The sequence below is a fragment of the Stenella coeruleoalba genome, assembly GCF_951394435.1.
Source record: "Stenella coeruleoalba genome assembly, chromosome: 3".
NCBI lineage: Eukaryota > Metazoa > Chordata > Mammalia > Artiodactyla > Delphinidae > Stenella > Stenella coeruleoalba.
The window spans coordinates 173,020,314-173,043,650 of NC_137148.1; the positions used below are offsets into that span (position 1 = coordinate 173,020,314).

The following is a 23,337-nucleotide window of genomic DNA, read 5'->3' on the forward strand; positions in this document are numbered from 1 at the left end:
CGCGAGCCCGAGACAGGTTTGCCTTGGTAGGCCCCTGCCTCCAAACAGCAACCCGGAAAGTTATAGTTTATTAACTGCACAAGTGTGAAGATGAATACAAACCAGGCTCGGTTGTTATTATATATTCCTCAAGACATTCACTCTTGGTTGACCGATTTTAACGTAAGTGAAAGCACTTTGGTGGGCCCTGGGCACGGGCCTCCTGTGATGGACGGGGGCGAGCACGCTGCCCGGACCACCTTGGTTGAAACGTTGCTTCTCACGGGGGCCTCCCCTCCCCTCGCCCAGGCTGGGTCAGCCCCCTCTGCACAGGCCCAGCTCCTGGATGTTCACTTCGGATCCTGGGGCACTGCCCTAGACCCGTTCTCCATCCAGGCAGTCCTGCCCCCTGGGCACTGCCACGTCTGGAGACCTCTGTGGTTGTCACGCTGTGGGTGACCTACCCCACAAGCACAAAGGACGGGCACATACAACACAAAAGGTCCCCACGGAGCCATGCTCCCTGGGCCTGCCCCAGGGCTCCGAGGGATGTCGGGGAGCCTGACCCGTTCCTGCCAGAACCACGGGTCCCACAGCCCGAGAAGGCCACAGCGGCCTGAGGGGCCATGTCTGGGGCCCAAATCAGCTGGAGAGACGGATGGAGGGAGGGCGGGAGGACAGCTCCTACCTGGTGGCCTGAGCAGGCTCACGCAGGGAGGAGCTTCGCGAACACCATCCACTCCCTGCCTACCAGGTCTGTGCAGGGCCTCTGCACATCTGGGCCTGGGGCGCGGGGGTGAAAACGCACGTAACATAAAAGCTACCATTTTAATCACGTTGCACTGTTCAGCTCATTGGCATTGGTACAGCCATCACCTCTATCTAATTCCAGGACATTCTCATCTCCCCCATATGAAACGCCGTCCCCATCAGCAGTCACTTCTCCTCCCCCAGGCCGTGACAACCACGAACCCACTCTCTGTCTCTGTGGATCTGCCTGTTCTGAACGTTTCTGGAATTCGCAGCAGTGATTTCTGCAGTGACTCGAGGGTCTGCTGGGATCAAGGACACGGGGCGCCCTGCAATGTGCCTTGAGGGGTGGCCCTGAAGCAATGGGCACTTCTGTCCTCTCATGTCCTGACAGCCACCCCAGAATGTCGTTACAGGCTGGGCAGCAGCAAACCCCGCATGCCTTCCAGGCGGCTGCTGCAGGGCGATCACGTCGCATCCTCTGTGGGTCGTTGTCTCCCTGCACCAGCAGGGGCAAGGGCCGGGCAGAAAGAGAGCCCCACGGGGGGCTGCTGACGTTACTGCTGCAAGACCCACGGCACCAGCTCCCGGGCCGACCCGAGCGGACTCAGCGAAGCAGGAGTGCTCACGGGCTAAGCCCGGCGACCGGTGCCCCGTGAGGAAGATGAGAGCGCTGGACCAGCACGGGATGAGCCTCAGGATAAGCCCAGCCTGCCTCACTGGTCACGAGTGTGACCGTAAGAAGGACGTGTGGTCACTTGGAAGGCTGCGGCAAGAGTGAGGCTCAGGGGTGGGCCACCCAATGTTTGTGCACCGTGGAAACTTCCAGAGGTCACAACCCAACGCATGTGGGGTAGAGGCAGGGTCTCCCGGCGGCACTGCTGACATCCGGGCCGGGTCATCCTCGGTGGGACGTTCCCCAAGACACGTTCCGTTCCGTGATCATCTGACACAAATTCTCCTAAACAAAGTTTTATTGGCACGCGGGGCACAACCGGTAATATACAAGAGCAGAACTGAGTCGTCTTGACGGAGAGTGTCAGCCTGCAAAGCCGAAAATATTCCCTCTCTGGCCCTTTCTGGAAAAAGTGTGCTGACCGCTGGCCTCTGGGCAAGCCCGGTGAACCTAACATTCTAGATGGGGGAGAGAAACATGCATACAAATAACTACATGAAACAGAGACAGTTTTACTTGGAGGCGTCATGGAGAAAAGCGAGGCAGTTCAGAAGGACCGTGGGTGTCGGTGAGATTCAAGGACGGGCTGGAGAGGAGAGCCCTCGCTGGAAGGGGACACTGGAGCACAGACCCTAAAGAGATGAGGGGCGGCCGTGTGGGTATTTGGAGGAAAGGTGGTGGCAGTGGGGGTGCAGCTCGTGCAAATGTCCTGGGGCGAGACGATGCCTTTTGGGGCAGCAGGCGGTGAGGTCAAAAGCTGACAGGCCCTGTGGCCACTAAGAGGTGAGCTGTAGCCCTTGGGAGACTGGGGAGGGGGTACTCCGAGCAGGGAGGTCACATGACCTGACAAAGCTTCTAAGGCTGCCTCTGCGGCTGCTGAGCTGGTGTTTCTTTCCTCCACGTGACGCAGCCCTGACTCAGCCTGGAGACGGTAGCCTGGCAGCTCCATCTGGGTTGGGAGGGGGTTTGCAGGAGCTGCCTGGGCTGGGCCCTGACTCCCCGTCCACCTCCCTCGGCTCCCCAACACAGAGTTTGCTGGAAACAGGCGGGTCCCCACAGCTCCTTCCCAGGAGCGGGTGTGAGCTTCTTGGAAGCCGCAGGCCAGCGGCCACGGAGCTGTCTGCTGACATCACTGTGCAAGGCTGCGGCCGTCAAGACCCTGGGCTGCTCTAAAAGGGCTTTGAGGAATCGGAGACAGGGTGTCAGGACGACGTCCCACCTCCCCGATCCCCGCGTCCCACAGAGGACAGCGCGCCGTGCGTGCGGGGGGTGCAGGAGCTTCAGACAGGGCGCGTTTCCTGCAGACCCATGACCCCCAACCATGACAGAGAGGGGGCTGCACCAGCGTCCTGGGATCATCCCGTGGACCCAAGACCAGAATCACGAGCTCCCAGGACTAGAAGGAGTCTGGAGACAACTGGGCGGGTCATCCTCTGGGGGGCCGTCCCGGGCGCTGCAGGGTGTGCAGCAGCACCCCTGGCCCCCACCCCCTCGATGCCAGGAGCACCCCAGTCAAGATGACCACAGACGTCCCCAGACATGGCCCTGTGTCCCCTGGGGCAGGATCAGCCCCAATGAGACCCCCCCCCCCCGTCTGGGTCCAATAATAGAAATGACTTTGGAAGCAGCTGGTCAGCCCCTCTGCCCAGGGCCCCGTGTGGACACCGGACATATTTGAGGAGCAGAGTGAGGAACCTATGGAGCTGCTGGTTGCTGGGCTGCTGTGTGTTGAAACGGAGAACACAGATGCTGAGATTTCTGGTTGCCCAATCCCTGGAAAGCACAGTTCCCAGCCCTTCTGCATCACAGCCAAGAAATCCAGCAGAGGCCGGGCTGTGTTCCTGGCATTGCGGCCGCGGCGGCTCTGCGTGACCCCAGGCTTGTTCCCGGCAGGTGCTGCGAAAGGGACCCAGCTGCCCCGGGAGGGCGGGACTCCTCGGCTTCTGCACCCTGCCTGCCCCTCAGAGGGCCTGGACTGGAGGTGGCTCTCACCCTGGGAACAGTCTGGGGACACCTGTGGTCGTCACGACGGGGGGTGCCCCTGGCATCCAGTGCGTGGGGACCAGGGAGGATGCTCCACATGCCGCGGTGCCCGGGACGGCCCCCCGCAGAGGAGGACCCGGCCCCACACCCACAGCGCCGAGGGGGGAGGCCCTGGGTTAATTACTTGGGAGAAAACTGAGCCTGCTCCCTGCTCACACTGGACACCAGCATAAACTGCTGACAGTCAGACAGCACAACCCGGGTGAGCCCAGTGTCTCTGAATAGCCTCCTCTCCTTCCCACACCACTCAGGTGGCGTGTCCCGTCTGCACGTCAGCAACACGCGGGGGGAGAGAAGCCACAGCCCCCGCGGCTGGGGTCGGAGGGGGGTCAGCAGCCAGGGCCCTAGAGACCACCCCGTGAGCAGGACCGTCTTTCCCAGCCCCTTCCTGGTTAGCCCGGCCCAACACACTGGGGCGGGTGAAGTAAACACAGCCCGGCGCCAAGGACAGACGCTCGGCCTCGCCCGTAGGCGGGGCACCCGCAGGGGATGAGGCAGGGGAAGGGGGAGGGACCTGGGGCCCAGAGCCTCCCCTCTCCTGGCCTGGACCTCAGAGCTGAGCCAGTGCCGGCCCAGGGCCCATCCTTGCTTTAATGCTCTGCTCTCACCGTCTGGAATCTCCTGGAAACTTCTGAGCAAGGGGCTCAGGTTTTCATCTCATACCTGGCCCTGAAGAGCCTCTCGCTGATCCCACAGCTGCAAGACGAAGGAGTTTCTGAGGCCTCGTCCCTCTGAGCGCCATGTGGGCCACCAGCGCCTGGGGGGACGCTCAGGATGGGGGTGCGGGAGGGTAGGGAAGCCCAGGGTCACAGGCATTTGAGTTTCCAAGCAGAGAGCGATTTGGAGTCCACCTGCGTGCAAGCCTGGCTCTAAACCCAAGTGCCCAGCGTGAGCAGGGATCGAACTCAATGCTTTTTCCAAATAGTTAACACAGGGTCCCCGCCCCACCCCCCCCCCCACCCCCGGTGCTGCTGACATCAGGGTGGGGTCGTCCTCTGTGGGGCAGCCGTCCTGGCCTCCCACCCACTTGATGCCAGACCCCGTCCCCCATCGTGACAACCACAGATCCCCCGGACATGGTGCAGTGTCCCTGGGGGCAGAATCGCCCCTGGTTGAGACCCATTGGCCTAGACGAGGGACTGGTCTCTTCTGGGGAGGCTGGGCTAAGCCACGTCGGGGCTGAGCCCGACTTGCCACTGCAGCTCTGACCCTGCCTCGGGGGCTGCGAGCCTTGGGCCCCCATCGGTTTGATCAAAAGCACGAGACCAGCCTGGACAGAGGGCCATTCTCCAGGACGCCTGGCCGTCACGCCTCACGACTGTCCATGCCCTGCCCACCACCTCCCACCTCCCACCCTGCAAGCCCCCGCCTCCAGGGAGCCCTTGGAGCTCCCTCACCCTCGGCGCCTGCCTTCTGCATCGGATGCCCTCCCTAGCCCCCTAGCCGGCGTGGACGTAGACGAGACCTCCTCCGAGACCTCCCTGGACCCCGGGGCTCTCATCTCTCTGCTCGGCTCCCCCAGGCACATTTCCTGATTTCTTCCTCTTGCCCTTTTTTTTTTCTATGGCCGCACCGCGCGGCATGCAGGATCTTAGCTCCCCGATCAGGGATCGAACCCGCGTCTCCTGCACTGGAAGTGTGGAGTCTTAACCATTGGACTGGACCGCCAGGGAAGTCCTGTTTTGTCCTTCTTGTTTGCTTGGGTGTCTGTGCCAGTGCTGTCCTTGGAGGGCAGGGCTTCATTCACCACCATGGCCGGCACCTACGACCACCCTCGGCCTGTGCTGGGCGCCGGGTCGGTATTCTGACTGACGGTCTGACCTGCCACTCACTCTCCAGCCACCATCACCCCCTCCCCGGCTTCTCCAGCCACTTTCCCCGACGCTATCCTCATCCTCCACTGACTGCGGTGGAGTGCTCACTTGACCACACAGTTGTTTTCTCCTGTCCTGTTTTTTTTCAACAAACGTGTACTTTGAAATAATCTGGGGTTTACAGAAAAGTTACAAAGACAGTAGAGAGAGTGCCGTCTGCCCTCACCCAACCACCCTTCCCCGGGGCGCGTTTGTCACAGCTGGGAAAGTGACATGGGGACACTTTATTCAGATTTCCCTACTTTTCCCCCCAATGTCCTGCCCCAGGATGCTGACACTCTGTTCTGTCGCCACTCACGTGTCCTCAGTCACCTCTGGGCAGTGAAAGCCTCTGGCTTTTCCTGGCCATCTTCTCACTAATTCTTTGTTTGTTTTGGAAAAAAAAAAAGTTACTTTCCATTTAAAAATGCCATTTAGGGTTTATTCTTGTTATTTGTAAATGAATTAATAAATACTTAAGATTTTTCTCAGTTTTAATTTTGAATCTAGTGACTTTTCATAAATATAACCCGAATTAAAGAAAAGCTCTTTGGCGCCTTCAAGACCAAAACGCTGGAGAACCTCTGTCCTAAAGAGTGGTTGGTGAGCTCTGGCCCGAGGGCCACATCCGGCCCTCTGCACATTTTTTGTAAAGTTTTACCGGCACATAGCCACGCCCCTTCCCTCAGGTATTGTCTCTGGTGGCTTTCAAGATACAAGAGTTGAGTGTTTCAGCAGAGACAGCCTGACCTGCAAATGAAAATATTTAAGGTCTGGTCCTTTACCAAAAAGTCTGCTACTGTTGATCTCCATTATAGCAAGTTTGTAGCAAGTGCTTGTTTAAAATCAGGCCAGGGACTTTCTTGGTGGTCCAGTAGTTAAGACTCTGCACTTCCACCGCAGGGAGCGAGGGTTTGATCCCTGGTCGGGGAACTAAGATTCTGTATGCCGTGAGCAGCCAAAAAAATTTTTTTAATAAAAAATAAAATAAATAAATAAAATCAGGCCAAAACCTACAGGGTGTGGGGTCCCAACAGACATCAGAATACCAGTACCATTGAAATGTCCATCGCATTACATCTTTCAAAAGCAAACACCACCGTGGACCATTACGCAGCCATGAAGAGGGGGGGAAGCCCTGACACTCGCTACCACGTGGCTGGACCCTGAGAACACGATGCTCAGTGAGAGAGGCCAGACACAGAAGGACACACAGGGTGTGATTCCACTGATGGGAAACGTCCAGAACAGGCAGATCCACAGACACAGAGAGTGGGTTCCTGGTTGTCAGGGGCTGGGGAGGGGGATAGGGGGAGCGACTGCTGGTGGGGACGGGGCGTCTTTTGGGGTGATGGAATGTTCTAGAATTAGCTAGTGGTGGCTGTTGCACAACTAGGTACTACAATGCACTGAATTGAACACTTTAAAGGATGAATTGTGTGCTGTGTGAACTATATCTCAATAAAAGAAAAAGAGCCCACAGCCCTGTGCTTTGGCTACAGGACACTGTCCTGTTCCATGTCCTACACGCGAGGTGTCCCAATCACTGCCCCACCTTGCAATCACCCCTCAGACATAGTAACAGCCCTCACCCCGTCCCCCGACTGCACCCCAGGGCAGGGTCCATGGCACCCCCAGGGGGCGCTCGTGCCGCAAGATCAGCATGTTATAAAGAAGAAAAAAGTCAAAGTGGTTTTCCCTCAAAGCAAACGGGAAAGATCTCGGGCAAGAATTCAACATGTTTAAGCAATTACAGGCAAAAGAGATTTCAAGGAAATGTCCCAGCGATTGGTGGGATTCTAGGGTCACGGTGCCAGCCTCACTGGGGGACCCTTGGGTGTCTCCACAGCATCATTACCCCCAGCTGGACAGCTGGTAGTGTGCACGGAACGGACTTGCGGGGTGGAGATGCTGTCCAGTCAAGGCTGTGCTGTGACCTTGGGTGACCTCCTCCAGCCCTGGTTTCCACTCTCGTTTACAAAGGCACAAAGGCTCCCCTCCTGGCATCGCGCTCTGGGTAGAGGTTACATTTTGGCTAAATGACTTGCTCTGGCCAAGAGTGAGCCCGGTCCACTGGGCTTTTATCTGCTGCAGGCTCCCCTCCCCCTGTGACCCGCCCTCCTACCCTCCCTCCCCGCCCCCGCGCCACAGTCCCTTACTGAGTTCCACCCAGCTCCCACACGGTGGGTTGAGCAGTGTGCCCCCAAAATTCATGTCTACCCAAAATCTCAGATGGTGACTGATATGAACTGAATTCTGGTCCCCCAAATTCCTGTGTGGAAGCCCTGACCCCCAGGACCTCAGACTGTGACTGTATTTGGAGATGGGGTCTTTAAAGAGGAGATTAAGGTAAAATAAGGCCCTGACGGTGGGCCCTGAGCCAATGGGACTGGGGTCCTTATAAGAAGACAGATTAGAACACAGACATGCCCAGAGGGGAGACCATGTGAGGACATGGGGAGAAGGCGGCCGTCCTCACACCAAGCAAAGAGGCCTCAGAGGGGACCAGCCCTGCCGACACCGCGATCTGGGACGTCCAGCCTCCAGCACTGAGAGAGAATAAGTGTCTGTTGTTTAAGGCCCCGGCCTGTGGTATTTGGTTGTGGCAGCTTGAGCGGACTAGTTTGATGACCTTATTTGGAAATAGGGTCTTCGCAGATGTAATTAGTTGAAGTAAGATGAGGTCATGCTGGAATAGGATGGGCCCTAACCCAATGCTGGTGTCCTTATAAGAAGAGGAGAGACACACAGAGATAGAGGGAAGGTCACATGACAATGGGGGCAGAGACTGGGCTGATGTGTCCATAAGCCCAGAACTGCCTGGAGCCCCAGAGGCTGGAAGAGGCAGGAAGGACCCTCCCCTGAGCCTCTGTGACATCTTGACCTCGGACTTCTGGCCTCCAGGACTGTGGGAGAATAAGTCTCTGTTGTTCTAAGCTGCCCAGTCTGGGGTCATCTGCTACGGTGGTCTCAGGACGCTGTCACCCCTCTGCGGTTTCCCTTCCCCACATTCTGACAGCCTGTGGAAGAGTCCGTCCTCCAAACACCCCTCTGGTTAGCAGAGGGTCTCCTTCACCCACTCTTGTCCTCAAAAGCGTTCACAGTGCCTTGAGGGGACTGCTTCTACTTAAAATTTTATTTTTGACTGGATATATTAGTCCATTCAGGCTGTTATCACAGAACCCTGCAGACTGGGGGGCTTAAACCACAGACATGATTCCTTATTGTCCCAGAGGCTGGAGGCCCATGATCAGGCTGCTGGCATGGCGGGTTCCTGGTGAGGGCCTACTTCCTGGCCTGCAGACAGCCGCCTTCCTGCTGTGACTTCACGTGGCCAGAGCTCTCTCCATCCCCTTATAAGAGACCAGAGCTCTCTCCATCCCCTTATAAAGACACTAATCTCATCCTAGAGGCTCCACCCCCATGACCTCACTGACCCCAATCAACTCCCAAGGGCCTCACCTCCAAACACTATCCCACTGAGGGTTAGGGCTTCAGCATGTGAATGTGGGGGACATAAACATTCAGTCCATAACATGGGGGTAGGTTATGATTATTAAATATCCACTGTGGGACTTCCCTGGCGGTCCAGTGGTTACAACTGCTTCCACTGCAGGGGGTGCGGGTTTGATCCCCGGTTGGGGAACTAAGATCCCACATGCCGTACGGCATGGCCAAAAAAAAAAATCCACTGTGTACAGGCGGGGGGCCAGGCGAGGGATGGGTGGGGCCCCCGTGGCTCCATAGCGCCTGGCAGGGGAGCTCATCCAGAGCTGACACGCCCCACAGGCCTGCCGACCTAACAGCTCCCTCTGGCCCCCAGCCCCGGCCTCCCTCTGAACCACTCCTGTCAGTGGAAGCTTTTGAGGAACACACAGCTTTGCCCTGCAAAAGTTAATGGCCACAAAGGGTGCCTGGGATGCAGAGCATGTCTGGGGAAAGACCCGGAAACCAGTAAGTCACTTGTTTACAGGAAGGGAGGCAGAGAGCTGGGAGCACTGGTGGGAGGGGAGACACCATTTTCACAGGACACAATCTGTACCTTTTGAATTCTTGTACCGTGGCATATTTATTTACGCAAAAACTTAGTTTTTCTTCCTAGGGGTGTCTGGGCCCGCGTGAGGGTAGGCGAGGGAAAAGCCAGGTATTGGCCCAGCTCCCTGATTCTGCAGCTCGGACTGGGCTCCCCCTGTCCTGGGGGAGCGGACAGGGGACCCGCACGCTGGGGCCAAGGTGTCAAACCAGAACCAAAAAATGTCTCATACTCCAAAGAATTGAAAGCGGGGTCTCAAACAGATAGCTGTACACCTGTGTTCACAGCAGCAGGACTCAAAGGTAGAAAGAACCCAAGTATCCATGGACGGATGATGGATAAACAAACGTGGTCCATCCACACGCTGGAAAGTGATTCGGCCTCGAAAAGGAAGGAGATTCTGACGCTCGCTACAGCGTGGATGGACCCCAAGGACAGGATGCTCAGTGAGAGAGCCAGACACAGAAGCACAAGTACTGTCTGACTCCACTCACAGGAGGTCCCTAGAGAAGCCTCATCCACAGAGACAGGAAGTAGACGGTGGGGGCCAGGGGCTGGGGGAGGGGTGGGGAGTCAGTGTTTCCTGGGGACGGCTTCTATTTGGGAAGGTGAGAAAGTTCTAGAGACGGATAGTGGCGATGGTTCCACGACAATGTGAATGTATTTGATGCCACTTAACTGTGCACTTAAAAATGGTGAATTTAATTGCCATTTGTATTTCAACACACACACACACACACACACGAAGATGCCCCAAATGTTCACAAGAGCCTGGCTCTGTCCTGGGTGTGCGTGTGTGCAGCAACGCAGCCCATGCGTAAACAGGGCAACCCTGGTGGCCTCACAACACAGGTGACCGTCACCAGGCGGCATATCCACCACCCCACCCCACCCTCCAGGAGGTGGCTGAGCACATTAGAGTGCTAAGGGAAGGCTTCAGGGACCTGCTCCACTGAGCTTTCCTGATAATTCCCAAGGACGGAGGGGAGGGCAGGTGGACAGGCATGGGGACCCGGCACCTCAGCTCCCACCCCCGGCTCCCTGGCTGTTCACTGAGCTTAGACGTGTCCACTCTGCTGGCCAAACTGTTCCTGCCCCGAGATCAGGAAAACAAGGTCAGCTCAGGACATGGAAGCACTGCCCTGGCTGTTGTCCTTCCTGGTGGCTGCGGGGCCGGGACCCGCAGAGGGTGGACCCCTGCTGGTCACCTCCCAGGGGCGTGGGCTCTGGGCCAGGGGCATGTTCTGTCCCCATGGTTCCCCGACTTCTTTCTCCCCCTCAGTCAAGGGGAGGGGCCCTGGGACGGAGAGCAGGGGTCCAGGGCTCTCCAGCAACCTGCTGAAGGGCCTGGGGGTCCCTCACTCAGGCCCAGGTTTCCATGGATACCAGAGAAGCTGGAAGACCCCTGAAACCTTCAGGAAGAAGGAAGGTAGAGCCCAGTAAGGGGAAGGGCGTGGGGCTCGGGTGAGAGAACTCCAGTGACGGTGGGGTGACAGGACACGCTTCCCATCCGTCCAGAGCCCTCGCTGTGCCGCCCAGGGACACGGACTGCAGAGCTGATGACCTCATCTCCTCAGGCAGCAGCCCAGGGTGGCCAGGGCAGCTATCACCCCAGTTTTACCAAAGGGAAACCGAGGGTGGGAGCAGATGCCCGCCTGACCAGGGGTCTCGGAGCTGGGAGGTGCTGAGGCAGATGCTGCTTCTTGGGCCTGGCTCCAGTGCCCAGCCCCACCCCCAAGCATTGTAGAAACGGCCCTGCAACCCCCTGGGCCTCTGCCCATCACTGCTGGGGGCGACTGGGGCACCCTCACCTTCTCTGTGCCTCAGTTTCCTAATCTGGAAAACAAGGTCAATTGGTTGTTGCCATGGGTGGGGCTGGAACCCTCTATGGCTCCTCACTGCCCTGAGGATAAGCTGGTCTCTGCCCGAGGCCCCCTCGCTCCCTCTGCCTCACCTTGCACCCCTGCCCGCCATCCTGGAACCAGCCTCTACTCCTAGGCACACACTGCTCTCGCCACCTGGAGGGTCCCTCCCACCCCAATCGGCTCCAGGGCACTGGCATGCTCAACTCAAGATGTCACTTCCTCCAAGAAGGCCTCCCTGAAGCCCCAGAGGCAGCACCTCAAGCAGTGCTGTCACCATCAACTCACTCAACCAGGGTTTCAACTGGGGTGATTCTACCCCCCAGGGGACGTTGGGCAATGTCTGGGGACATCTGTGATTGTCACGACTAGGGGGCTCCTGGTATCGAGTGGGTGGGGGCCAGCACACCCCACAGAGCCCAGGACGACCCCGCACAGAGAACAACCTGGCCTCAGTGTTCACAGTGTCGAGGGGGCCAGCGGGCCCTGCTGCTCGGCCCTGGGACGCGGGAGACCTGGTTGCTGGTCTGCCGGGGGCACGTGCGTGTGCGGCTGCCTCTCCTCCCGCCTACTCTGCATGCCTGTCCTCACTCCGCAGCCCCAGCTCGAGCCAAGGACGCCCACAGCTGGCAGCCTGGCTCTCTGTGGCTCTGGGCTGCCTGGCTTTGTGAGTCCTGCAGTCAGAGGGCCCTGGCTCCGAGCTCGCCTCTCATCCGCGCAGAGCTGTGAATCGGCCGGGATGTTAGTCAGGGACCCAGGGACGGCGCGTCCCATTCCAGGAGGCTCACCAGCTCAGACCTTGGCCCCGGCCGCTGACTCAGCCAGGGAGTCAGAGTGCGGTCATCACTCCTTCCGGTGCACGATGAGTACATTCTCCGCGGGCCCCACCATGCCACCGGTCCTGGTCACAGGCTCACCTCTCTGCTCAGGAGGTCAGGTGAGGATTCCTCCCTGAGCCTCATTCTTTCTTTCACTCGCTAAACATCGGGCCCGCAGTTGGGAGAGATCCCTGACCCGAAGGAGCTTACGATCCGGCCTGGGTGACAGATGCAGCTAATTTGAATGTCACAGAACAGTTATCGTGTTAACACTCAGCTTCTCTCTGCTCCTAGTTTCTCTTCTGTGACGTGGAGATGATTACCTCTAATTGGCAGAGCTGAGGTGAGTTTCAGAGCGAGCGTGGGAAGTCAACAGGGTAGGTGTATCGATCAGCTACTGCTGCATGACAAATCACCACCAACTTAGGGTCTAAGACAACACCTTTGTCATCTCCTGGCTTCTGTGTCAGGAAACGGGGCTGTGGCTTAACTGGGCCCTCAACTCGGGTTCTCAAAAGGCTGAAATCAAGGGATTGGCCGGGCTGAGCTCTCATCTAGGAACTTAAGAGTCCCCTTCCAAGCTCATCTGACTGGTTGGCAGAGTCTACTTCCCTGCAGGTGTAGGACTGAGGCCCCATTTTCCTGCTGGCTGTTGGGAGGCGGCTGCTCTCAGCTCCCATGGCCTCCTCCACGGGCAGCGTGTGGCTGTTTGCTTTTTCCAAAGCCAGTAGGAGAGTGTCTGCTGTTGCTCTGGTTTCTCTCGCTCTCCCTCTTTCTTGTGGTAAAAAGCATAAACCATTCTAACCATTTTTAAGCACACAGCTCGGTGGCATTAAGCACACTCATATTGTTGGACAACCATCCCCAACATCATCTCCAGAACTTTCTCATCTTCCTAAACTGAAGCTCTGTCCCCATGAAACACTGACTCCCCACCCCTCCCCCAGCACCTGGCCCCCACCATCTACTTCCTGTCTCTGTGGATGTGACCCCTCTAGATAGGCTTCTGGTCTCTTGTAAGGGCTCATCTGATTAGGTCAGGCCCACCCAGACAATCGTTGTGATGAACGAACTCAAAAGTCCACCGATCAGGGGTCTTTGTTATAAAGTCCCTTGGGCCATATCACATCAGCCTAACCACAGAGTGGCATCCCATCCATTCCAGGTTCTGCCCACACCGAGGAGCAGGGATAGGACAGTGCGTGGACACCAGGGGGGCGGGGGTCTTTGGTGCCATCTTGGAATTCCCCCTCCCACGGGAGGTGCAGTGACATGGGGTGCTGCCACTGTATGGGCTCCCGTGAGGAGGAAGCACACAACAAGCCCCCACCGCCTGGGGAGCGCCTGCCATTCAGGGCGCAGAGAAGACGGCAGAGAACTCTGGGGAAGTTGAGGGAGCCTTGATTCCAACAACGGGATGTCTCAGCAGTCCTCGGAGCCTGGGCAGAAGGGCCAGGGGAGGATGAGGGACGGTTCTCACCCCTGAGAGAACTGGGGTACCTCACTATAACTCCCGGCCCTCCCCGTCACTCCTCCCTCTGGCGGCCCTCCTGTGGATGCCAGGACCGCGGTGGTGACAGCGGGCCCGCCCCCTATGCTCAGAAAGGGCAAGTGAGTCGCCTGGGGTGTCCGTGTGAGTGAGGGGTGCATCTGGATTTGAACCTGAGGCCTTCTGGTGCTGGGAGCCTCCACAGAATTGCAGACCACCCCCCCCCCAAGAGAATAAACCCACTGGAAGGGCTAGCTGCCTAATAAGGCGACAGACGAGATGCCCAGAATTGTGGGAAAAGAGAGGCACAGCCCTGCACGACGAGCGTGGGGCACTGTGCCGTCCAAGGTTAGATGTTCGTATCTGTTTTTCCCAGCCCCCCCAAACACAGCAGGAAGAGCTCTCTCCACTCTGCAGACATGTGACGGTCCTACACACCCACAAATTAAACAGAGCCGAATCCGTGCACGTGACAGAGGGCCCAGAACTCTGCACACACGCAGTCCCTACGCCAACTTCCTATTTTTGTGCAATAGTTACACGAGATGCCGCCACTGAGGGGAGCTGGGGGAAGGGTGCATGGGATCGCTCTGCACGGTTTTTGCAACTTCCTATGAACCTGGAATTATTTCAAATTAAAGGTTTTTTTTTTTTAAAAACCAGGTGAGGGGACTTCCCTGGCGGTCCAGCGGTTAAGACTCTGAGCTTCCACTGCAGGGGGCACGGGTTTGATCCCTGGTCGGGGGAACTAAGATTCCACATGCCCCACAGCGTGGCAAAAATAAATAAATAAATAAATAAACAAATAAATAAAACCAGGTGAAGCTATGGGTTTGTTTAGCTGTGGCGAGGACAAAGCATGCTTTCTCCAAGCACCGCCTTTCTACCCCAACCCTGACCCACCCGCGGTGCCTCAGCAAGGAAGGCGAGGGTAAAGAGACCCCCTGCATGGCCCTGGCGGAGGCTCAGCATGGCTGGGTCTGGAATGACCATGCCCCCTTCTCCCCCTTTGTGGCCATAAGGATTCTAAGTCCCCAAACCCCTGCCCCCTGTGTACCAACCCCCAAGTGTGGGCAGGACTGTGAACGTGATACCATTTCCCATATTAGGAGACTTCGTACAGAAGGGATTCGGAGGGTGTACTTAAAGCCCCGAGTCAGTTGACTTTGAGTTGATCAAAAGGACAAATCACGTGGGTGTCAAGGGCAGGGCCCTTCCTGCAGTGAGAGACTGAGGAAAGAGGGGGCCCACAGAGGAGACCATGAGGCTGGGCCTCATATGTGACATATCATACGTGACTGTCACCCCGTGCGTGTTTGGAGTCAAACGAGGCCTTGAATCTGTGACTCTACCTACGACCGCATGTGTGTATCATCCCTGCCCTGAGGGAGGCTGACTGTTCAAGTGGTTGCCTAGCTACGCGCCCGTGACTGGGGATACAGGGGTCTCTGTGCCTTGGCTGCCGCCTGGGCTGAGCCAGTTCTCGCTGCCCCACGGGAGGAAGCCTGGCTCTGCTGTATCAGACATGAGCCTCTCTGGGCCTCGATGCTCAGACTGGTAGAATCAGGTGGCAGCACTAACCAGTCCATAAGGGGATTAGCCCGCAGGGTCGGAAGAGTGGGGCCTGGGTGGGAACCACGGTAATAACTCACAGTAGAGCATAAGGAGAGTGATCTCGATTGATCCTGGGAGCAAGAATCTTGTGGAGAAGGGGTCTCTCCTCCCACTCACCGGGTGCTGCTGACGTGGGGCTGGGGTATCCTCTGGGGGGCCATCCTGGACACTGTGGGGTGTGGAACAGCCTCCCTGGCCCCCACCCACTCACGCCAGGAACTCCCCAGTCATGACGACCACAGACGTCCCCAGACACGGCCAGGTGTCCCCTGGGGGCAGGATCAGCAGGGTGAGACCCTGCTGTAGGGGGTCAAACTCATGTCTGAACTGCCCCCGCTGCCATGGGAAGCACCACGTGGCCTGCTCTCCAGAATCAGAGCTGCAGCCTGCAGGGAGAGGGTTCCGAGCCCTGTGGGCTGCAGCGGGGGCCCCCTTGGCCGGTTTCTGCGCGGGACCCCATAATTACATAGGTATCATATATGCTGTCAGGAAGGCAGGGACAGCAGAAGCCGTGACCTTCCGTGAGCAGAACGTTTTAAGGTTTTTAACTGTCTATCTTGGCAGTTCTTTCAGGAGAACAGCTTGTCCATGGAGAGAACTGATAATAATGTGCATTTCAACACACCCGGGACAGATCAGAAGTGGGTAACCAACCAGGAGAAAGAAACACGCTCTGGCTTGCGCGCTGGGTTGGAGTTTGCTCCCCATACCAGGGCCACTCTCTCAAGATAAAGGGCTCCAATAGGCGCTTTCAGCAGAAATGTTCGCAAACTCCCGGGAGAACAGGGGCTATCAGAAAAACACCCCGCTGTTGGGAGGTCATGGAGTTCTGCATTCTCACCATGGGCGGGAGGGCTGGAGAAGTGCCTGAGAAATCGTTCTCAACCAAGAATCACCCCAGTCCGTGCAAAATCTTCTCATTTCCACCTTGGCCCCCTTTCAGGCAGGCGCTCAGTGGCCACCTGGGGCTCACGGCTGCCATATTGGAAAGCCCAGCTCTTACTCAAAGAACGACAGCACCTCCATAAGGAAAGCCAGCACCACGATGGCCCACACCAGAGCCCTGGCACAGCTGCCACGCCGTAGGGACACTTGCTAAGCCCTTCCATGAGGCAGGAACCAACCGGCTGTGGTCGCGGCCACTCAGAGCTTCCAAACCAACAGGAAAATCCACCCAGTGGGGCCCTAAACACATCCAAAGACAGAGTGAGAGAGGGATCAGTGAGGCAGGGGTCTCACCCGGGTGACCCTGCCCCCATGGAACACTGGGTGATGCCTGGGGACATCTGTGGTTGTCACAACCGGGGGCTCAGGGAGGCTGCTCCACACCCCACAGCGTCCAGGCCCTGACGTCAGCACTCCTGAGAGGGAGAGACCCCAAACGGGTCCACGATTCTCACTGACACATCAGTCCTGTGAGAGCTGGGGATTCTGCCCGCCCTGCTCACTGGCGTCCCCCAGAGCCTGGCCTGGGCAGACAATGGGAAATCCTTGCTGAGGGGATGGAGGAAATCTTTGGGAGGGTCACCCCGTGCCTGGCCAGGCTGGGCAGCCACTGCCCAGGTGACTGTACTGGGAGGTGACACACGCCCGAGGGTGCCTCAGGGGACACTGGGCAGATTCCAAACAAGGAGGCTTTGAGGGTGGCTGCCTGGGGAAGTCCCCCAGGGGCCAGAGCCGCTGACCCGGCTCCAGGCGCCAGGGGAGAGAGTCACAGAAGCAAGACCCAGTCGTCACGGCGGGGTTGCCCACCCGCACCCTTTGGCCTTCGTTCCCTGGTCCAGGCTCTGCTCCGGCCACTGGAGGGTGCTGGGGCCAGGGTGGGTTCGGGGGTGCAGGTTCCGTGAGCCCGCCAAGGTGACAGAGCCCGTGTTTTGTGCCTCCCTCTTACACCCAATGGACCCACAGAGGTCTGCAAGCAGGGGCAGGGGGGTGTGGTGTGTGTGCCCAGAACAGGGTGACCATGGGACCCTGGGGGCTGAACCAGAATGTCTCGGAGAACGTGGACGGGTGGTCACGGGTCTCCAGGAGGGCCGAGGGGTTGACTGAAGACAGCTGGGCGCCCCCTTGCACCCCCTGCACCCCCTCCATCAACATCCCTGCCTGGCTCAAGGTCGGCCCCGCCAGAGACCCCGTGGACTTTCACTGCCCCCTAGTGGCCGCCAGTGGGAACTGCAGCACTCTGGGGAATGTCTCCAGCCCCGGACCCCAAACTCCGGTTCCTCTTTCAGCCCTGGTGTCTGCAGAAGTTGAGTGCAGCGGATCAGCGTGCTGTCATCAGGATGAGTGGGGTGCTTGGTGACACCCTGGCTTCCCTGGAAAGGCGGCGGCCCAGCAACAGGAGACTCCCCCTGCCCGCCCCCAGTGCTGTGGGGAACTGGATGTGAGGACGCCTGCAGATGCTGAGCACAAGGCCTGGCAAACAGGATGTGCTCATCGTGACTATGAGACTAAAAAGCAATCAGGAAAAGCCCAGATTCCCCCCTTCCAGGAGCGCGTACAGGACAGTAGGCTTCCTTGGAACAGAAAACTCCTGCAAGGCCAGCGGTGGGCACCAGCTCAGGGTACAATTCTGTCTCCCCCAGCGGTCACTGGGCACTGTTGAAAGGGAGGCTGGCCCTCCTCTGTGGGGGGCGTCCTGGGCACTGCAAGGTGTGGACCAGCATCCCTGCCCCCAACCCCCTCAATGCCAGGAGCCCCCCAGTCATGACAACCATAGATGTCCCCTGACATGGCCCAGTGTCCCCTGAGTGGGGAGCAGGGGGTCAGAATCATGCCTGCGTGAGACCCACTAGCACAGCTGAATTTCAAATGGTGCAAGGATTTAAGGGTAAAATACACGATGAACAAAACGCAGGTGAATTGTCTTTTTATAATCTTGACATGTGGAGGAAGGCCACACAAAACACAAAGGAGAACGTGGGTGTGCGAGAGACGTTTCAGATGCCCGATGACAAAACCCACGATGAGCAAAGTGCAAAGACACGCTCAGAAAAAAATTCGCAGTGGACGGCGTACAGACAGAGAAATAGAATTTAAACGCATCACTGGGACTTCCCTGGTGGTCCAGTGGTTAAGACTCTGCACTTCCAATGCAGGGGGGCAAGGGTTTGGTCCCTGGTCAGGGAACTGAGATCCCACATGCCGTGTGGCGGGGCCAAAAAAAAAAAAATCGCTGGGAGAGAAACCCCAACAGAAAGGACGCAGCTGGGCCATTCGCCTTAGAGAAACGGCTGCGCTCACGAAAAGGACGCCCGGACGCAAGAGCTGAAATCACCTGGGCTTGTCAGGTTGGCCAGGACCTAAAACTAAACTTGGGAGGATAGGGAGACGCACCCTGGGATGGGAAATGGTGCGTTTCTGGGGGTCTTTGCGGCTGAAGGTCAAAATGTAAATGAGGGCTTCCCTGGTGGCAGAGTGGTTAAGAATCCGCCTGCCAATGCAGGGGACACGGGTTCAAGCCCTGGCCCAGGAAGATCCTACATGCCGCAGAGCAGCTAGGCCCATGCGCCACAACTACTGAGCCTGCGCTCTAGAGCCCGTGAGCCACAACTACTGAAGCCCGCGCGCCTAGAGCCTGTGCTCCACAACAAGAGGAGCCACCGCAATGAGAAGCCCGCGCACCACAATGAAGAGTAGCCCCCTTTCACAGCAACTAAAGAAAGCCCGTGCACAGCAACCAGGACCCAATGCAGCCAAAAATAAATAAATAAATAATTTTTTTTAAAAAAGAGAGTGAATTTCAAGTTGCATAGGAAATGTATAAAATATGATTTTAAAAAAATGTAGGGGGTTTCCCTGGTGGCGCAGTGGTTGAGAGTCTGCCTGCCGATGCAGGGGACACGGGTTCGTGCCCCGGTCCGGGAAGATCCCACATGCCGCGGAGCGGCAGGGCCCGTGAGCCATGGCCGCTGGGCCTGCACGTCCGGAGCCTGTGCTCCGCAACGGGAGAGGCCACAACAGTGAGAGGCCCGCGTACCGCAAAAAAAAAAAAAAAATGTAAATGAGAACACTCAGATTTAAATTCACAGACAAGGCAAACCTACTTCTAGGAATTTACCCCAAAGGGCAACCAAGGATGTAGGAAGTCTGCACAAGGACATTCACCCCAGAACATAGCAAAATTTAAAAAGAGAGAGAAAAAAAGAAAAACAGAAAAAGAAAATGAACACCCTCAAAAAAGCCTACTAATAAGACCAGTTAAATCAATTATAAAATTATTTTAAAAGAAATAAATTATAATTCAAACGACAATGTCCTACTGTATAGCACAGGGAATATCTTGTGATAAACCAGAATGGAAAAAAATATGAAAAGAGAATATATATATACGTATAACTGAATCACTTTGCTGTACAGCAGAAATTAACACAACACTGTAAATCAACTACGCTTCAATAAATAAATTTTTTTAATGAAATAAATTATAATTCATCTGTAACATGCGGCTTCAGGAAAGAAGATGGAAATCTAGGTTTTATGGATGAGGGAAGATGCCCATCAAGGGAATGCGTACATCAAACAGAAAATCCTACTTCTCCAAAACCCCGTGCGTGCGGGAGAAGTAATTCACAGAGAGATTCGGAAGGACACTCACTGAGGTGTCAGCAGTGGTCCTCGATGGGTGGGGGGTTTGGGGTGACTTACCTCTCCTTTGTCCTTGTCTAAATTCACTTTCTTTTTACAAGAAGTTGGTCAGATGTTAACACTACACAGAAGGGTTGAGCGGGGCTAGCTCGTCCCGCACGCTGCGCAGACACATACCCCCTGCGCGACCTCGCCTGGCTCCGGGCCGCTCTCCAAACTTCCCTCCCACTTGGCGACTTTGTGAAACAGAGTTAACACTGTGAATCTGTTTGGGGCCTTGGCGGAGCATAACCAGGCCAGACGGACCCCAGGGTTCCAATCTCAGCTTCTGGTCTTTGCAGGCACAGCCTCCCTCCCAAGCTGAGCTAAAATATATACGTTTTAACGTTACTGAGCTTCACTTTACACAGCATAAAATTGGCCAGTTTGAAGGACACAACTCAAAGATTCTGCAGTCAGTCCACCAAGTCACGAGACCACCCCGACCCCTACCCCTCGCAGTTCTGCACCCTCCCCTTCGCCCTGTAAGATGCCTGGTGCCCAAGCACAGCTCTTCCCATTCCCGCCCCAGCCCCTGGCAACCCTGAGTCACCTTTCTGTCCCTACAAATTTGCCTTTTCTGGAAATATCATCTGAATGGAATCATTTAGTGTCTGCCTTCTTGTCTAACATGTTTTCTTTTATACAAACACACACACACACACTGAATGAGAATATACGTTATAAAGATGTCAGATCTCCCTCAAATTTCTTGCTAGATTGAACACAACCTGAATCAAAGATCCATCTGTATTTTTGTTAGAAACCGGAAGTTTATTCCAAAGACGGCCTGAAAGGGGAAACTCCACGGAAGTAGCAAAGACCTTTGTGACAGAATCAGAGGAGCACGGAGTGTGGTCCCTGACAATTACAGTCAATGAACCAGGCAGGCCATGGGGCAACCTCATTCATTCTCATGCTATTTCCTCTTCAAATGTCACAAAAGCTACTCAAAGTCCTCTTGGGAATAAGACCAGAAACAAACAAGCGAGCAAGAGTTAAAGGACCAGGACTGAGCTTTATTTTGCTCCTGACTTAACCTTCCGGAGGCCTTCGCCACATTTCCCGACCTGCTGTCCCACTGCGGTGGGTGACAGGGTTCAGATATCTGTCGCAGCCCACGACTTAGCTCTGCTCTGGCCGATGGCCATCGAAGGGTCACCCTCCACGCCAACGGGAAATAGAGTGAAGCACCGTAGACCCCAATTAAGCCTCTTGAGGAGGAAGCTAAGAGCTGGGAAGCAGGTGGCACTGACAGGCCCGCGCCGCTCTGCGCCCATCCTGGGTGCGCTAGGACCCACCCTGCCGGACCACCCTGCCAGTCTCCCTGCTCTGTGCCCCTGCTCCCAGAGCCAAGGGCAGAAGACGTTCCCTGTGGCTGCCGTGCCCTCTTGATGGATAAGACGAGTCCTCAGAAACAAGCAGAGCTGGGAAGATTCAGGCGTGCACGGCGAGGACGCCGCCTGGTCAGCAAACCCCAACCTCTTAACTCATCCTGGCTCCGAACCGCCAATCAAAGGCCTGCGCAAACACTGAACGTGGAGAAAAGAAAAACCTCAGGACACTGACCTGTGCTGGAGGCCTGGCTGTCTTCAGCGCCGAGGTTCAGGAACCCAATGTCCGCTCCCTGGAAGAAAAACGTACCACGTTAGCTGAGCATGATTGGCGCTGAAATGCTGGGTGGGTGTTAGCAGTGTCCACATGGAAGAGTCGTGCGCTTGTGAATAGACATAAAAATTGCTCTGGGGGCCTCCCTGGTGGCGCAGCGGTTGAGAGTCCGCCTGCCGATGCAGGGGACACGGGTTCGTGCCCCGGTCCAGGAAGATTCCACATGCCGCGGAGCGGCTGGGCCCGTAAGCCATGGCCGCTGAGCCTGCGCGTCCGGAGCCTGTGCTCCGCAACGGGAGTAGGCCACAACAGTGAGAGGCCCGCATACCGCAAGAAACAAAAAAACAAAAACAAACAAAAAAATTGCTCTGGGAGCCTGGCCTTCTGGTTACTCTGCCAGACGTTGAGGATGGCACAGATAGGATGCTTCAAAATGCAGAGAGGGTAAATGTAACAAAGGCAATTTGCCAGAAAGATTAGCTAGTGATTTACAATGTTATCCCTGATGAGGTTTCCACATGTTCCAAAACTGAATTGGATGAAAGGGTTGGATGTTCACATGACCTTTGATAGTTTATGAAAGATGTTCACCTGTATCATTTGACCCCCAAGGTCCCCTGGGAGGAAGGGGAGGGGGCTGAGCCAACCCCCTGACCGAGGGTGCCCCAGGGTTTGCCTAAGGCATATGACCAACTAAATGCAAGGTGGGATCCTGGAGGGGGTCCTGGGACAGAAAAAAGACATTAGGGAAAACTAGTGAAATCTGAATAAAGAGTAGATTGAGGTCGCAGAAATGTACCCACGTCCACCTCTTGGTTGTCACAAACGCACTGCTTATGAATGACGTGACCACTGGGAGAAATTAGGTGATGGGTAGACAGGAACTCTCAATGAAACACCTCTAAAATTCTAAAAATTATTCTAAAACGTTTATTTAAAAAAAAACTCAGTTAAAAAATTTAGGGAGAGAGGGGCTTCCCTGGTGGCGCAGTGGTTGGGAGTCCACCTGCCGATGCAGGGGACACGGGTTCGTGCCCCGGTCCGGGAAGATCCCACATGCCGCAGAGCGGCTGGGCCCGTGAGCCATGGCCGCTGAGCCTGCGCGTCCGGAGCCTGTGCGCCGCAAACAGGAGAGGCCACAACAGTGAGAGGCCCACGTACCACAAAAAAAAAAAAAAAAAAAAAAAAAAAAATTTTAGGGAGAGAATTCCCTGGCAGTCTGGTGGTTAGGGCTCCACACTTCCAATGCAGGGGGCACGGGTTCAATCTCTGGTCGGGGAACTAAGATCCCACATTCTTCGCGGCATGGCCAAAAAATAAATAAATAAATTTAAAAATATATATAAAAATTTAGGGAACCCTCTTGCACTGCTGGTGGGAATGTAAATTGGTACAACCACTATGGAGAACAGTGTGGAGGTTCCTCAAACAATTAAAAATGGGGTTGTCATATGATCCAGGAATCCCACTCCTGGGCATTTATCAGAAGAAAACTCTAATTTGAAAAGATACGTGCACCCCAGCATTCATAGCAGCACTATTTACATTAGCCAAGACATGGAAACAACCTACATGTCCATCGACAGATAAATGGATAAAGAAGATGTGGTACATATATACAATAGAATACTACTCAGCCATAAAAAAGAACAAAATAATACCATCTGCAGCAATATGCATGGATCTAGAGATTATTATACTATGTGAAGTAAGTCAGAAAGAGAAAAATACCATATGATGTCACTTATATGCGGAATCTAAAATCTGGCACAAATGAACTTATTTACAAAACAGAAAGAGACTCAGATTTCGAAAACAAACTTTCGGTTTGTTTAACAAAGGGGAAAGGTGGGGAGGAGGGATAAATTAGGAGGTTGGGATTAACATACACACACTACTATATATAAAATAGATAACCAACAAGGACCTACTGTATAGCACAGGGAACTCTACTTAATACTCTGTAATAACCTACATGGGAAAAGA

The 23,337-nt window shown here is 55.8% G+C and overlaps 1 protein-coding gene across 1 annotated transcript in view; it reads right to left on the reverse strand.

The window, feature by feature from the left end:
* The window catches only part of GNG7 (G protein subunit gamma 7), a 153,959-nt gene that overhangs the window by 85,013 nt on the left and 45,609 nt on the right, over nucleotides 1–23,337 (reverse strand). Inside the window, exon 2 of the mRNA XM_079918516.1 lies at nucleotides 21,313–21,370. The gene's annotated coding sequence lies outside the window, so the exon portion shown is untranslated. The remainder of the gene's footprint in view (nucleotides 1–21,312; nucleotides 21,371–23,337) is intronic.